An 18,034-nucleotide genomic window follows, 5' to 3' on the forward strand; every position below is an offset into this window, starting at 1 on the left:
CAAGTACTGCATTTAGGACTCTTTTGTTGACCATGATGGCTACTCCATTTCTTCTACGGGATTCCTGCCCACAGTAGTAGATATAATGGTCATCTGAGTTAAATTCACCCAGTCCAGTCCATTTTAGTTTGCCGATTCCTAGAATGTCGACATTCACTCTTGCCATCTCCTGTTTGACCACTTCCAATTTGCCTTGATTCATGGACCTAAGATTCCAGGTTCCTATGCAATATTGCTCTTTAAGCATCAGACCTTCCTTCTATCACCAGTCCCATCCACAACTGGGTATTGTTTTTGCTTTGGCTCCATCCCTTCATTATTTCTGGAGTTATTTCTCCACTGATCTCCAGTAGTATATTGGGTACCTACCGACCTGGGGAGCTCCTCTTTCAGTATCCTATCATTTTGCCTTTTCATACTGTTCATGGGGTTCTCAAGGCAAGAATACTGAAGTGGTTTGCCATTCCCTTCTCCAGTGGATCACATTCTGTCAGACCTCTCCACCATGACCCGACCGTCTTGGGTGGTCCCACACGGCACGGCTTAGTTTCACTGAGTTAGACACGACTGTGGTCCTGTGATCAAGTTGGCTAGTTTTCTGTGATTATGGTTTTAGTGTGTGTGCCCTCTGATGCCCTCTCGCAACACCTACCGTCTTACTTGGGTTTCTCTTACCTCAGACGTGGGGCGTCTCTTCACGGCTGCTCCAGCAAAGCGCAGCCGCTGCTCCTTATCTTGGACGAGGGGTATAGAAAAACCTATTTTACTCCACTGATACAGAGATCTTGTATAATACATACATGTATACAAAATTTGTTTACAGTACATATCAAAAAAGATGACCCAATAAAAGGAAAGGTAAACAACTGTATTAATCAGCCACTGATATGTAATAAACTCCAAAACTTTAGCAGTTGAAAATATTTATTCTGTCACACAGTTTCCAAGGGTCCGAAATCCAGGAGCAGCTTAGCTGGTGGGTCTGGCTCAAGGGTTTCTCAGGAGGTTGCAAACTATAGTTGTGTCTGCATTAAACTGAAGGCCAGAGGATCTGCTTACAAGAGAAAGCCTCAGTCATTTGTCACAAGGATGTTGGGAGACAATATTCCATTTGTCTTTCACATTTCTGCACACTTGCAGCTGAGGATCTCACTGCCCTTTGTTCCAGGCTTTCCAGAGATGTTTATAAAGTGAACAGATGGGAAAATAAAGTCTCCTCCAGAGTAAAGAGCAGGTATGCTTACTGTGCATTAAAAAAATGTCCAGGCGCCCTATGTTCAGAATTCCTTTGTAATGCAAGCACTCCATGTGCAGTTGTCATCTGATCCTCTTCATATGAAGTGTGATCTGGAGATTGAGGAACTGGTGCAAAAATGCTCAGAGCACCCAGGCTACTACAGTAGCTGTGACAATGAACTGTCTTCTGACTCCGACCCAAGAGTCTTATGCCTTCTATCAGCATCCATGCAACTGCAGCAGGCTAACCTGTTAACTAGCAAGTGGGGTAAAATTTCAGATCCTTCACCAGCTTGACAGTGGGCCTCTACAACATGGTAGCTGGTTTCTCCTTCAGTAAGCAATGAGGGAGAGAAAGTGACCAGTACACAAGCCGCTGTGCCTTTTATAATCTGATTTCAGAAGGGACTATAACCGTATTCTACAGGTTACACAGATCAACTCTAAAATCATGTGCAAGGTGACTACAAAAGGGTGCACATACAAGGAGGCAGGAATCAAGGGAAACCATGTTAAAGGCTGACTATCAAATTCAATATTGTTATAGGTCACTTCTCCCTAAATGTATTTATGGAGCAACACAATCCCAATCAATATCCCAAAAGGTTTTTTTTCCCATAGAAAGTGACAAACTAATTTTAAAATTTATATAGTAACACAAAGGAACTAGATGGCCAAACAATATTAGAGGATTCACACGATTTGATTTCAAGACTTAAGGCAACAGAGATAATAATAATACTGGCACAGGGGAACAATGAGATCAAAGAAACAAAACTGAGCCCAGACAGATCCACACATGTATGTACAAACAATCCTAGACAAAAATACAACAGCAATTCAGTGTAGGAAAACAAAAAACATTTTCCAACAATGGTGTTGAAATTGGATATTTTTTTTTTTTAAATGAACCTCAATCCCAACTTCACACAACACACAATAGTTAGTTCAATATGGATCACAGCCCCATCCATAAGACTATGAAATTTCTAAAATAAACAAGGGAAATTATTTTCATGATTTCTGAGTAGGCAAAAGCTTCTCAGAACTCAAATCTATTAAAGAAAAAGAACTGAACTTCATCAAAATTAAAACTTTAGCTTATCAAAATACACTGTTAAGGAAAAGACAAACTTACAAACCATGAGAAAACACTCCCAGGACATTGATGCTACAAAAAACTTGTATCAAGACTATATTAAGAATTCTTAAAAAAAAGAATTCTTACACATCAATAATAGAAAGATAACCAATTCTTTTTAACGTGCAAAAAACTTAAGAGGTATTCTACAAAATTATTGACAATTGTCAACCATGTAAAACATCATTAGCTAGCAAGGAAATCTAAAATAAAACCACAAAATACCATTTCACATCCACTAAATAGCCAAAATTAAAAAGAATGACCATGCGCTTCCCTGGTGCTCAGTGATAATGAATGTGCCTGTCAAAGCAGATGACAGGGGTTTGATCCCTGATCCAGGAAGATCGCACATGCCCTGGAGGAACTAAGCCATGCGCCACAGGCTGAAGCCTGTGTGCCCTGAGCCCTTGCTCCACAGCGAGAGCGGCCACCGCAGGAAGAGCCTGAGGATCACAACTAGACAGGATTCCCCACTGGCCGCAATTAGAGAAAAATCTTCATGCATCAGCGAAGACCCAGCATGAACAAAAATGAATTGGAAAAAAAAAAAAAAAGATCATTCAAGTACTGGAAAGGATGTGGAGCAACTAGAAAACATAGTCACAGTGAAGAGTATTTAAGAGAAAATTCTGAAAAACTATGTAGCAGTTTCTTACACAGTAAAACACACATCTGCTTATAAACCAACAATTCCAATCCTAGGTATTTACTCAAGAAAAATGAAAACACATTTGCAAGAAGATCCATACAGGCCTTATTCTAAAAATTAAAAAACTGGAAATAACTCAAATACCCATCAACAGAAGGAAAAATAAGCTTGATACATTCATCCAATGGCATACTACTCAGCAATAAAAAGGACTCTGACACATCCAGCCTCACAGATGGGTCTGGAAATATATGTTAAACAAACGAAGCTAGATACCAGAAAAGAACACACTGTACGAAGACCAAACAAAATATCTACATTGTTAGAAATCAGAGCGTTTGGGGGAGAGGGGAACTGAATGCAAAGGGCAACCAGTGACCTTTCTGGGGTGATGAGAATCCTTTATCATCCTTTGGTTATCAGTTACATGAGTATAACTGTCACACCTAAAAGTCACACCTAAAACACCTAAGGTCTGTACATTTTGTTATATTTAATATCTCAATGTAAATATTAAATTTTTAAATAAATGAGTTCATAGTATTAATTTTCCTTTTTTTTCTTTGTCCCGGGTTGTCTACACATAGTGTATATATACATATATCAATGGGTACTCGGTAATTATTTCTCATCATCTATGTGCCAAACACCATGCTAGGTTCCTAAGTCCGTAAGTTCATGCCCTTGAGAGGTTAACAATCTGGGGCAAAGAAATACACACTTAATACCAATACACAATGTGAGAGTTTCCATTATAAGGTATACATAGGGACTTGAGAGAAGAACAGTCAGGCAACAGAAAAGCCTCTTCATTAGGTGAAGAATGAAAATGGACATGTAGACAAGCAGGGACAGACCATTATAAACAGAGAAATACCCCATGCAAAGACACAAACAAAGGGTCTAACTCAACAAGGAGCTAGGAGCAGTTCAGTATTCTGGGAGTTTGGAGAACCTATGAGGTACCATCCTAACGCTAAGGCCCTTGGACTATGGAGCCAGTGAAGAGCCACTCAACAGTTTTAAGCAAGGGAATGATGCTGTCAAATTTGCAATTAGAAGTATCACTTTGCTAACAGTGTGAATGAGAGAAATCCTAGAAGGGAGTAAAAATGGAAGCAATCTGTCGGAGGACAACTGCAACAAGCAAGTTGTTTCCTTTTAAAAAATCAACCAAGGCACACGGACTGAAGAGAAGAATCCCCAAAATGGACAGGAAAATGACTAAAGATTCAGATCAAGACAGTTCAGAGAGGGAAAAAAGGAAGATCAAAATGGCCCAAACAAATGGAAGGATGCTCAACTTCACTCATAAGAAATGCAAAAAATGAAAACTACACTGAGGTATCATTTTCTCCTATCATACTGGCAAAAATCCAAAAAACTGGATTGCATGCTGTAATGACAATGCTATAAGAAAACAAGTCTTCTCACACATACATTATTGTTTCAACCCCTATGAAGGGCAACAATATCTATCAAAATTGTATCTCATTTATTCTTTAACCCAGCAATGCCACTTCTAGGAACTTAATCTACAGACACGCCTGCATATGTACAAAATATGAACACCGCAGCTGTGGAGAGGGAGAAAGCACACATACTAGCACTTTATATACTAATACTGAAGATCTCCAGGGAGTACTGTTAAGTGAAGAAAATAAATAAAAGGCAAAGCAGTTAGTTTCCAACACTAGTGTAAAACATGTGTTGGGGTAAGGGAAGGAATGGGGTGGGATAAATGTATTTGTACAGGGCTGTATTTTTTTAAATCCTCAGAAGGATATAAGAAATCAATAATACTAGTAAACTACTGTAGGAGTCTGGGAAACATACAGATGAGGAAGGATATGGGTAAGAGACTTTTTGCTTTTTTACTTTTGAAGTATTATTGCGTATATAGTGTTAAAAAAAAAAAAAAAGACTTTGAAACTACTGTATCAGAATCAACAGGATTTGGTAACTCAACTTGATTTGAGAAGTAAGGGAGATGGAGGGATCAAGATAACACCCAGGTTACTGACTTGATACAAATCTAGTCATTCAACTTTCAAAAAAACAAAAATATCCTGTGTTAACCAGATGTTAAAGGAGAGAGCAGTGCAGCCAGCTGGGACATGCACTGGAGGTGTTGTGTCTGATGGTACATGAGAAATAGAGGACAGGAAACTGAAAAGAAAGGTTAGTGGAAGCCTTGGAAGAAAAAAAAAAGAAAACATTTTATATGAGCCTAATTTACCAAGGAACTATTTATTCTATAAATGCAATTAACCTGGAGAATAAAACTAAAAAGGCAACTAACTCAAAGTGACAGCATAAGGCCACATAATCACATCCTGCTCTCACAGACACCAGGCTCTCACTGAACACTTGTTTATTTCTTGTATTTAGATAATTTCCCAAGTTCACAACAGATTAGGAATACCAAAAAAGGGTGGGGATGGGAATTACCAGTAGGAATTCCAGTGCTCAGGACTCAGTCCTTTTACTGCTGAGGGCCCAGGTTCAATCCTTGGTCCAGGAACTAAGATCCCAGAAGCCTCAAGTCGAAGCAAAAAATAGACAAGTAATTTTTAAAAAAAGAATGCAGGTGTAGCTACCAGAGACAACCATTTGGCAGCAGCATGCGGCAGCAAGAAAAAAAAAATTATGAGGCTACTACCAATATTTCAAAAACCAGCATTCTTCAAGTGGTCTTCACAGAGCCAAAGTCCCATCTTTACCAACTAAGGCTTGGCCAGAGTGGTCTCCACTTTAGGGACGTTTTTCATGGTTCCTGCACTCTTAACCTAATTAATCTCCCTTTATCAAATTTCCAATTTCAATAATTTTTACACCTGCCTGAAAGCACTTATTCTACCTCATTTTATAATTATCTTACAATTATAACTGGTATATCCAGTATTTTAAAATATGTCTTTTTCTTCCTACTTGAATAAAGATATTTTAAATGAAGGAAAATCTTTCATCTTTATATCTGAAAACAACTTCCTTGGATAGCATGTAAATATCCATTCAACAAAAAATTATCCATCTTTGCCTTCTCTAAAGTGATACAAATGGTCTTGCCACAAACAGTCTCTCTGCCCCAAGTTAGAATAGTTTTTTAATAAATACTTACATATAAAAAACAAACAAACAAATAAATAAATAAATAAATAAATACTTACATATTAATCACCAGGGTAAGCATTTGGCCTGATTTATACCAAAAACTAATGAGATAAGCAGTGACTGGAATTGACTGCTAATGGATTCAGGGTTTCTCTTATAAAGGACAAAGAGCAAATTGTGGCAATGGCTACACCTGCAAACATATTAGGAAAAAATAAACTGCACACTTTCATCAGGTGAACTCTACAGAATGTGGATTACATCTCAATAAAGCTGCTTTTAAAATGAGATATCTGCTATTATTCCCACTTTACAGATTAAGAAACTGAGGCTTGGTGAGATTAGGTAATTTGTCCACAGTGACACAGCTAGCTAGTGATGGAGGCAGGATAAAAACCAGTCTAGACTCTTGTCTATATGCTTAACCGCCACGCTCTCCAGCTCTCTTTAGCAAGGGACTTCACTCCTCAAGCATCATATCAAATGGCTAAATATGTTCCGACTTCTGTTCAAGTCTTCAATGCTAGTGACCTTCCAAACTGCAAAGCCCTGACCTAATTATGTTAACATCATAAAAGCAGAGGAGAATGAAAAGCAAAAAGCTGAAAAGAAAGGGACCAAAGGGACAGAGGAGGGGAAAAAAGTACTCAAGAGCTATTAGTTCAAAACTTTCCATTCTGAGCCTGAGACTACAGGAAACATGACTACTGCCTGACTGCTACATCAAGCTGGCGGGCAGGCCTGATTCCCCTGAACGGGGGGTCTCCTGGACTTGTTCGGCCAAATCCAGGGTTTCTTGGCAATAGACACATTTAGGACCAGATCTTTTTTGTTGTGGAGGCCGCCGTACTCATTGTGGGATGTTTAGCAACACCCTTGTCTCTATTCACTGGACACCAGTAGCACCACTCTCTCCCTCCTTCCACCCTCCAGTTACGACAACCAAAATGTCTCCAGGCATTGCCAAAGGTCCTGAGGGGAGAGGCCGAGGAGGGAAAGGGTGTTCAAAATCACCCCGTTTGAGAGCCTAGACTAAGGGTACAAATGAAAAAGGGCCATCCACTTGATCAGCCGTGCTCAACTCTTTGTGACCCCTGGAGCCCAACAGGCTCCTCTGCTCACGGAATTCTCCAAACAAGAATACTGGAGTGGGTACGCCGTTCCCTTCTCCATGTTATCTTCCTGATCCAGGAATGGAACCCATCATCTCCTGCCCTGCAGGCAGATATTTCACCTCTGAGCCACCAGGGATAATAAGGTATATAATAACTGAAGATAGATAAGAACATTATTTTAAACTTTACTGAGACATCTTTGACATATAAAAATGTAGATACTTCAGGTTTATGGCTTGATCTTTTGATATATGTATGCACTGTGAAAAGATCAAGGTAATTAACATCATCTCTACATGTCACATTTGGGGAGGGTGAGGAGGGGTAGGGGGTAACAGACAAGAGTCTTTTAAACCAATTGCCTCCCAAGCCTAAGAAAAAATTTATTTCATTCAAAAAAAAAAAGAAAGTAAAGCTGGGGTGGGGACAGCATGTAGGGATTAAATGGGAACACAGCTCAGGTATTCATGCCAACATCCCAGGTTTCTGCAGTTCAGCACTAAGGCCCCTGACACCAGCAGAATATCAACTATAAAGAGGCACTACTGAAGATCACAAAATAGATCTAAAGGATGTTAGAAATGAGAACTGTTCCCTTTGACTGTTTGAAGGAAAATCAGTTTCCCTTACAGAAAAACTGTCCTCATCTCTGGAGGAACTGAACTATCAAAGTCAAGGTTGCCACCCCCACCAGGGAAGAGGAACAAATCAAATGACAGTATAAATAAAAAATGAAATGACAGTTGGGGCAAGAGGGGTGAGTGGTGAGACAGAACAAGCAGACAGCAGGAGACAGAGCTGACCCTATATAAAATTTACTTGCCCTGACTCTCAAATCTCCATTCCTGTCTTTATATAATGTTCTGTTAAGAACAAGTTAAGGGTTCTCGATAACCTCATGTTAACCTTTGGTTACCGTTCAGAGCCTAACACTGTAGCCTCGCCATTCAGGGCATTATTCCCCATGGGTTCTGAAATCTTATTCCTCTCGGCAAGTTCCATCTCCCTCAAACCATTTTATGGGGGAAACGGGGGCACCCAGATAATCAACCTACTCAATCTAAAGTATGTGCTGCAAGTAACTGTTGCCCAATAAGCATACGAATTTTAGTACCCTCCTCATAATCAACAAAATGCAAACCCAAAACAAGGTTCGGGCGTGCAGAGCTGTTGTGTCCAATTCTTTGCAACCCTTTGGACTGTAGCCCACTGGGCTCCTTTGTCCTAATGATTTTTCGGGCCAGAATACTGGAGTGGGTTGCCATTTCCTACACCAGGAGATCTTCCCCAACCAGGGATCTAACCCACATCTCCTGTGTCTTGTCTCCTGCATTGGAGATGGATTCTTTACCCACTGGGCCATCAGGGAAGCCCTTTTAAAAACAAGGTACAAAAAAAAAAAACAAGGTACAAACCTCCCAAATTAAATCAGCAAAAAATATAAAGCTTAATAAAGCCCAATGTTAGCAAACATGTAACAGGCATAGTCATATACTGTTGGTGTGTATAAACAGTTACATCATGAATACCACTCAAAGTGAGAATATAGTGATATATGCATATAGAACTTTAATTATTTTTAAATTATGTTGATCTATATGTGCCAATATGAGAAGAGCTATGTGATATTAACTACAGAAAAAAAGTAAACTGCAGGAAAAAGTAAACAATATAGTTTTTCATAACAACAAGTAAGGTATAATACTTTTCTGTATAAATATTTTGAAAAGTAAACTTTCTGAAAACTGCTAACAATGAATTACCTTTTAGGGGGAAGCTGTAAAGTAGCTTTTATTTTTACCTTTCTGTACCATAAGAATTTTATCATATACATGTATAGCTTTTAACTTAAAATACACGATTCTTTATAAAGTACCTCTTCCCTCCTCAACCTTAACAATTACTCTCACTACCAACTCTCCACACACTCACCCAACTCCCATCCCAATATCTGAAGGCTAACGGAAACTGCCTGATGGAATTTCAACTACCTGGGATGTATTTTGTAAATACATTTTGGATACACATCTGGGACTTTTCTTTAAAATCTCTTCACTCACTTCTCTGCAACAACCTGAGAGATGAAAGAGAAAAAGAATCCCTACCCTGCCCAGGGAACCACAAACTTGTCTCCTTTCAGGCCCCCAACCATTCCCTCCTAGAGAGACAATGCTTGTGGTTATAATGCCCCCTCCTTCGCTCCCCCACATAAAGAAGAGCAACTTCAGCTGTCACTGAAGAGGAAGGAGAGCCTGCCCCTCACAGAATCGCTTAACAGCAGGGGTCCTACTCTGGCCCGCAGCTCCCTCGGCCTTGGTGCAAGCGGCCAACCACCACCCAAACCTCTACGGAGCAGAGTCTCAGTCTTGTTGGTCGCATCATCCCTGGTACAATGGACACATGAAGCTTAATATTTGTTCATTAAACTGAATCAGGTCAGAGCACTCTGTCAGAGAGAGGCAAGTCAGTGGAGTACTTCTAGATCATGGGCCTCTAACAATGCCTCATATTAGCTTCCTGCTTACCAGTCTTTCCTCCATTACTCTTAGCTGACTTGTAAACTTTACACTGCTAAACCAACTATTCTTCTTATTATTGCTTACTAGTGATGTGCTCAGTGAGGTCCAACTTTTTGTAACCCTATGTTCTATAGCCTGCCATGATCATCTGTCCATCAGATTTTCCAAGCAGTAATGGAGTGGGTTGCCATTACCTCCTCCCAGGGATCTTTCCCACCCAGGGGTCAAACCCGCATCTCCTGCATTGGCAGGAGGATTCTTCACCGCTGAGCCACCTACGGTTAGGGCACTGTAACTATAATGTATATTTTTAAATATCTCAGAGTAATGGCTATAAGATTTGTTTTTTAAACAACTAAATTTAACTTATCTGAGCTTAATCTTCATGTTTTTCTCAATGAGTATGATCACCTCTACCAATTGAAACAATTAAAGCAAACTTATCCTTAATTTGAACTAATTAGTAAGGGTTATAAAACCTTTTTCAAATATTGGGGATTAAAACCAGGTGATTCATGACAGTGTAGTGTGAGGAAAAGCTGACCTCTACACTCCAAGGAGATAGAATTTTGAACAATTTAGCAGCTTCTTAAATAAGCTTAACAAGTAAATACATTCTCAAAAAAATTACTGGGTTTATTTTTGGACTAAGTATTTTTGGACTTTTTAACATTCCCAAACAGGAATACTCAAACCAAATACAATTTTTTCCAAACACCTACTGTAATTGGAAGTGACAAATGACTTGTGTAGCAAATTGAGTTTAAAAGTAAAAAAATACACACTCATGTATACATACATCTTACAACAAAATAAAGTTCAACACTAACTTCCAAGTTATTCCGGCTTACAAGTTCAATTAAGAATAAATAAATGCCTTTTGTAAGGCATTTATTTGTCAAGCACTGTAACACAATGAAAAGATCAAGCAAATCCAGAAGACAGAGACATGCAAGAGGTTATCTTCTGAGACAATTTAAGTGGACTGAATCCTGGACACAAATTATTAAAACCAGACTCTCAAACAGATGGTTAACCTCCAAACTTTATTTCTTGGTTGAATGAATGAAAAGTGGAGAAGGGAACAGAGAATAATATGCTATCTGGCAATAATTTTAAATATTGCTTAAGTCCTGAATAAAACAATACAGACCATGTGGATGCTTCTAAGCCTCCAAGAGATCTAAGGGCTGTCTCAATTCCATCACAAGAATATGACTGTGACTTTGGATAAATCAATCAAAATACAATCTGAACTTAATTTCTCATGCATATTATGAGTTGGAGATCATCTAAGTTTCCTTATAGCCTACTAACACTAACAAAGGAAATATAAATTTATTCTTTTTTAATATAAATTATACACAGTACTTGTCATCCAAGTCAAATCACCGTGAGCTCTCCTGTTAGTTCTAGGCACCCACGGTCAAAAAAAAAAAAAAAAAGTAGCACTGAGGAAGACACAGGACAATCCTAATCTTCAAGCAGCAGCAGCAGAAAGAACAAAATCTCCCCAAAATACTCCCCTCTGCACAAAGTTTGGCCCTCTTCACCAGAGCAAGCCCTGTCTATTATAGAGTATCACTTTATTTTAGGGTTAACAAATTATTGACAAAGCCTGGTCCTCAAAATGTAACTCTCTGTGACAGTTAAAGATAAAAAATAATTTTAAAATAAATTTAAAAATTAAAACTTTTAATCAACAGCCAACTCAGTAGAATTGCTTGTCAAATAACCTTAGTAAAAAACATTCCAAGACAACATGAATCACTATCAACATCACATTACCTCTAATTCTTGAGGGAAAAAAAGGCATAACCAGACAAGAATGAAAGTGACAGCTGCTGTAAAAAATAAAGTTAATACAGACAGAATCAACCTCAACAAAAAAGGAGAAAATAAGAAAGGGCAACAAAAAAAAAAAAAAGGGCACAAAAGTTCTTTAAAAAAAAAATTAAGGCCAATACAAACACTAGGGCTTCCCTGGTGGCTCAAATGGTAAGGAATCTGCAAACACTACCTTGCCATTTAAAATACACGTTTAAGTAAAACCCTGAGGATAATTTTTTTAATGATCAAAAAAGGCAAAAAAAACCTTCAGTAATCAAAGAATGTCTAAAGTGCACTCTTCCACATAGATTTGTAGATTTATTTTTTTAAATAATGCTCTAATTTAAGTGGATATTTTTTAGTTAAGTTTTTCAGAATAAATCTACCTCAACATAAAAAGTTCCATATTGAAACTTTCACCTATAAATCACTATAAATTTTAACTAGGTTTTCTGCTATCACCAGACAATACCAAATTAATTGCTTCACAAACTGACCTGCATACACCATAAGAATGCTCATTTAAAAAAAAAAAAAAGAATGCTCATTTTATTGTCCCTAAAACTAACATCTCTGACATACATACAGCCTAAATAAGCGTCCTTTCTAGCCCCCTTTTTTTAACTTAATACCATTTTTATGTTTTTAACCATTTTATTTGACTACTACACACCTGAGTACGGAAAATGCTCTATCTTGAAACTTCACCTACATGTGTTGAGAACAATGATTACAGTGCCATTCAAGTTTTAAATAATTATGACTTATTTACAGCTCGTCTCATATATAAACACACTTGAATTTTTAAAGGTTATTAGGAAGACAGCAGAAGACCCCCAAAACACTCAAGACCGGAGACCCACCTTCTAAATTGAAGGCTACATCCAAAATTTCCAAAATGGTTTACTAAACAGGGTTTATAGGGTCGTTCAGGACAGAACTGCCCATCCATAACAGAAATGTGAGAAGAGCGTCCAAGGCACCTTCTCCAAAACGAGATAAAGGGTTCCCTTTTAGGGTTGGCTAAGATGCCTAAAACGTGTGTTAACTGGATAGGGACCTGCTCTTCCAAACCCTACCCCGAGTTTACACCGGACACAAACGGAACGCAGGAAGAGGTAACTCTTAAAGCGAGGAGGTGCCGGGATTCAGGGTTCAGATTCATTTGCCTCGAATAACTGGACCGCTGCTGAGCGCAGCTTTAACGCATATAACCAAAAGGCAGCCAACAGCTAGAGAACCACACACCAGATCCTTCTCCCGATCAGAAACTTTTCAGGTTGTCACCCAGACTAGACTGCACGAACGTCAACTCCTACAGCCGCACACGGCTTGCACGAGTCGTTTCAACTCGGAGGCTTCCTAAAGGAACCTACCCCCGGGGAAGGACTCCTTCTCAAACCGGGTCCTCGGGTGCCCCCTGCACCAGCTGCGGGAGGCGCGGCGAGCGCGCTTTATATCGCCGGGCGCCGGCAAGTAACTGTACGAAAATGTCACTCGGTCGGCCCGCGGTCGCCGCCCGGAGCAGAGGAGCTACGCGGCGCTGGGGACCCGGCGGCTGGGTCGAGGGCGCCGAGGCCCGCACAGCGCTCGGGGTCCAGTCGGGACCCGCGCTCCCCGCCCCTCGCCCGGAAGGGGGGGGATGAAAAACCCGCCCGCCCGAGGAGGATTCAACAGGAGCGCCGCGCCGCCCGCCTGCCGCCCGGGAAACAGCCGCCCGCCCGCCGGCCGGCCGGCCGGGTGCGGGGGGGAGGGGAGGGGAGGCGGCGGGGCGCGGGCGGCCGGCACGGACCCCCGGCCGCGCGCAAGGTCACCGCCCCGCCGCCCCGCCGCCCCGCCGCCCTCGCCGCCGCGGGCGCCCCGGCCCGGCCAGGGCGGCAAGTTTAATTTCCAGTCGGCGGCGGCTGGAGCCCGCGGCGTGGAGGGAGCGCGCCCGCCCCGGGGCCCTCCCCACCCCCACCGCGCAGCCCCGGCCCACGCCCCCGGCCCGCGCCCCGCTCCTCCCGGCGCCGCCGCCGCCGCCGCGGCCGGATAGCCGACGGCTGCAGCCCCCGATGCCGGGAGGCGAGTCGCGGCTGCCAGGCGGGCGCCGCTTTGAGCCCCGCCAAGACACAGCCACGGCGGAGGGCGCTGAAAAAAATGGAGCGCGGCGACCGGAGAGGAGAGACGTTTTCTCTTCCCGTTAACTGAATTGTTTCCTACCTCCGGGTGCCCGACTCGCTACTCCTCTCACTCCGCCGCTCTCCGGGATCCGCCGCCGCCGCCGCCGCATCCAATCGCCTCCTCCCCCCCTCCCCTTCCGCAGCCAGCCCGGCCGTTCCTCCTCCTCTCCGCTTCAAAATGGCGCCAAGCGCTCTTCGGCGGCTGCTCCAATCGAACCGCCGCGGACAGCACCCGGGGGCAGGCAGAGCGCCGCGTTGGTGCGCAGCGCCCCCTACCGACCGGACCGCCCCGCGCGCACCCGCGCGCACCCCCGCCGGCCCGCCCGCCTTCCCTCCGCCCCGCCCCGCCCGGAGCGCGTCCCCGCCGCCGCTCCGCCCCGCCCCGCCCGGCGCGCGCGCACGCAGCCACACGGGCACGCCGCCGCTGCAAGACCCGCAGCTGTCAATGCTTTCTCTGCCTCTTAAAGCTTTCTTGACTTTTCCCGAAAACCACACAAATTGTTATATATTTCTAGCTTTATGGATAAAAGTTGGAAATTTTTCAAAACAGTGAAATTCAATATGAATGTTGTGCTAAGTAAATAAAATTGGTGTTAACTACTTTGCTCCTTTACTTTTGGGATGACGTAGTCATCTCAAAATGTCATAAAATTGCTTTTTTCTCCACTATGTATGTTATGTCTTTAATTAACCCCACAGCTTTCCCATTTTCAGGTATTGTTTAGGAAGCGGGAGGAGGGAGGAACATAGTAATTACATCTGTAACAAAGCATTCCATTCATTCATCCTATGACAATTGTCGTTATTGGAGAAATAATCTGAAGATCCCCGGACGCCTTCCAGAGGTGGGTTTCTAACCCCCTTCACCTCCAGAAGGTGCCGTTCCTCCCGCCTTCAACTGTAAGGTGGCATATTAAAGTTGATCTGGCGATTACTATTAGGATGGAGACAGGAAAAAATAACTTTAAAGGCCTCAAAGAAGCTTAGTTGCTAAAGAAACTGTTTTATGCAACAGTCAATAGATTTAAAGAAATTAGTAATATAAACCTTCACTTAAAGCAACACTTTGGGAAATTTTGAAAAGTTGGTGTTAAAAGAAAAATAAATTTCTGTGTTAAGGACTTTAAAAAAAAATCAACCAAATATGGCAGCAGGGTATAAATGGGAAATCTCTGTACCTTCCTCTCAATTTGCTGTACACTTACAGCTGATCTAATAAAAATAATAAAAAGTCCAAAAAATAACCAAGTTGTAATTCATCAGGAGCAATATAATTGAAAGCGGCACCTGTCGGCCCATGCTTCTGTCAGCTTTCCACTAACATTCCCCTAAAAGATTATTTTCCTTTCCGTAGAGATTGGCAGATAAAAGAGACAAGAAGGAGAAAGGCAGTGTGATTTCCACACAGGAAGAAGAGCTAGAAGGGAAAGGATGCCACAAAGGGAAATAAGGGTAAGGGTTCCAAAATGACTTTGCCTACAGTACAGCTCGATGCCAAAGCCAGCAAACGTAAGCCAAGGCAGTTTCTTGCTGACTTTCTTTTTAAATACTCTTAGAGGTCACATCTTGTTAAGCTCATTCGGTTAAGTCTTGAAGCATCTTCTTACCTACCTAGTAACCAATGGTACTCCTGATCTCCTATACAGACACTATACAGAAATTCTTAACTTCTTTTATTCTGAAGAAATCTCTGGGATCTTTGGGAATATGTGTATATATGTGTTATCTACAGACTTGTAGAGTCTTCCAGATTTCCTTGGAGTTAAGTAGCATAGGTCACCATTATAATTGAGGTTCTGAACTGCTGACCGAGAATTCCTGAATGCACTGGGCAGAACAGTCAAAGCAAAAACTGTTCACTCTTATCCAAGGTTAGCACTCAGCAGTGTGTGAAGTCAATGGGCTTGATCCTGGTTAATGAGAGAAAACTACACTTATTTACACTGTAAATCCACACTATCCAAAAGAAATATGATATGAACCATGTATGTAACGTGAAATCTTTTCATTTTAAAGTGAAAAGAAACCAGTGAAATTAATTTTAATAACATTTTATGTAACAGTATATCCAAAACATTGTCATTTGCATATGTAATCAATATAAAATTTTGTTATTAATATACAATCACAGATAATTTACATGCTTTTGTTCATCTTGTGAATTTTACACTAAAAGTACATTTCAATTTGCACTAGCTATGTTTCAAGTGCTCGATAAGTACATGTGGTGGGTTTTCCTGGTGATCCAGTGGTTAAGAATCTGCCTTGCAATGCAAGAGACAGGGGTTCCATCCCTGCTGTGGGAAGATCCCGCATGCCACACACCCCCTCACCCCTTGCCACCACTGGAGAAAACCAGCATGCAATAAGGAAGACCTACCACAGCCAAAAAATGAAAAAAAATAAATAAATAAATCTTAAAAAAAAAAAAGTACATGTGGCTAGTGGCTTCCTATGGTGAAGTACAGCCTGTAGACCCTGGAATCAAAATGCTATTTTTTAGCAACTTGTAATAAATATTCAACATTGTTTCACGGTGTATTTTTTGCAACTGTTGGACTCTGTTAAGAATTATGCCGATACCAGTTGAAGTGCATGTATTTAAAATACATAAAAAGAAATGAGGATAATTTGAGACCTCTGGGACAGCATCAAGAGCACTAATACTCACATGATATGGGTCCCTGAGAGAGAAGAGAAAGAGGAAGGGTCTGAGAACATATTTGAAGAATAATAACTGAAAAATTCCCTGACCTATGAAAGGAAACTTTCACCCAAGTTCAGGAAGCACAATCCCATTTGCGATTAAACCAAAGAGGAATACACCAACACACAATTGTATTCAAAATGACTAAAATCAAGTACTTATGAATAATAGTATATATTCATCTAGTATTATGTATATATAGTGTATATATATTATTTTATGCTCATGTTTTTATATCAAACAATGACTTACTCTAAATTTCCTGTTTATATCAAGTATACCATTGGCTTAGATATTTATGAAAGCAAATGAGAATTTATTTAAAGAGCATTATGATTAGCCACTAGAATTAGTGATAATTCTCAGCAAGCAGTTAAATTTAATACTAGAAGCATACTAATAGTAATACATGAGCTCCCTTAAACACATCTCATTTAGAATAAAATATCTTTATATGGTGTTAGAAATCATTAGTAATAGAACAATCTGGCCAGATGACTGAATGGAATAAAAATGAGCACTCTCTCCCTAAATGCCTGTTTATATTTTGACTTTTAATTAAGTGTCTGGCATTCAGGGCACCTCCTGCTACTTGTTGACTAGGTGGCTATGAGGCTATGAGGGCGCTACCTCTATTTATTCAACCAGACTCGCTTACTCAACTTAACCACTTTACTTCTCATTACTCTGAACTTCTCTGCTTCCCACAACCATGCTGCTTTGGCCCATGACTTCCTTTGCCTGTAGATTTACCCTTCATTTTAATTTTCTTTTTCTCTCCACAGTCTTACTGCCTATGTTATTTACAACTAGAAAATGTTTGCCTCACGATTTTAAAAAAGGGCAAAAAACGAAACGCTCTCTATCCTTTTTGAAAGATTTCAGTCCTCTCCCCAAATGGGATATGGATTCTATGTGTATGTGCGTTTGTTTTTTTTTTTTTTTTTTGGTCAGGTTGCACAGCAAGAGGGGTCTTAGTTCCCTGACCAAGGATGGAACCCATGCCCCCTGCATTGGAAGTGCAAAGTCTTAACCACTGGACCGCCAGGTAAGTCCTTTTGTTTTTCTCTGTGGCATGAGAACTCTTTGTATATGCATATTTTAAAAGTCTGTTGTAAGTTCATATCACATCTATGCATTGCAGAGGGGAGACTTCCTTTATATAGAATCAAATGAGGTGTGATTTCTTTTTTTTTTAATTTTTAAACACCTTTATTTAGATATGATTTATGTACCATAAAGTTCATCTTTTAAAGTATACAATTCAGTGGCTTTTGGTATATTCACAGATAAGTGCTACTATCACTATAGTCAATTTTAGAACATTTTCATTATCTCAAAAAGAAATGTTTTACTCTTTAACTATCCCGACACTAAGCAATCACTTATCTATGTTCTGTTTCTATAGATTTCCCTACTCTAAACATTTTGCATGAATGGAAGCATACAATTATGGCCCCCCCCTTTTTTTTTTGGCATGCTCAGTCGTGTCTGACTCTTCGTGACCCCAGGGACCGTAGTCTGCCCAGGCTCCTCTGTTCATGAGATTTCCCAAGCA

At 40.8% G+C, this 18,034-nt stretch overlaps 1 protein-coding gene across 6 annotated transcripts in view; it reads right to left on the bottom strand.

The window, feature by feature from the left end:
- The window catches only part of PDS5B (PDS5 cohesin associated factor B), a 172,379-nt gene extending 158,426 nt beyond the window's left edge, over positions 1–13,953 (bottom strand). For 5 of the 6 annotated variants that reach the window (XM_043477452.1, XM_043477451.1, XM_043477453.1 and 2 more), the window contains exon 1: positions 13,810–13,946. The gene's annotated coding sequence lies outside the window, so the exon portion shown is untranslated. Of the gene's footprint in view, positions 1–13,809 lie in introns of all 6 variants that reach the window. The other variant, XM_043477450.1, reaches the window with a different exon arrangement.
- Between the last annotated feature and the right edge of the window lie 4,081 nt (positions 13,954–18,034).

This window comes from Cervus canadensis, chromosome 9 (genome assembly GCF_019320065.1).
Source record: "Cervus canadensis isolate Bull #8, Minnesota chromosome 9, ASM1932006v1, whole genome shotgun sequence".
Classification (NCBI taxonomy): domain Eukaryota; kingdom Metazoa; phylum Chordata; class Mammalia; order Artiodactyla; family Cervidae; genus Cervus; species Cervus canadensis.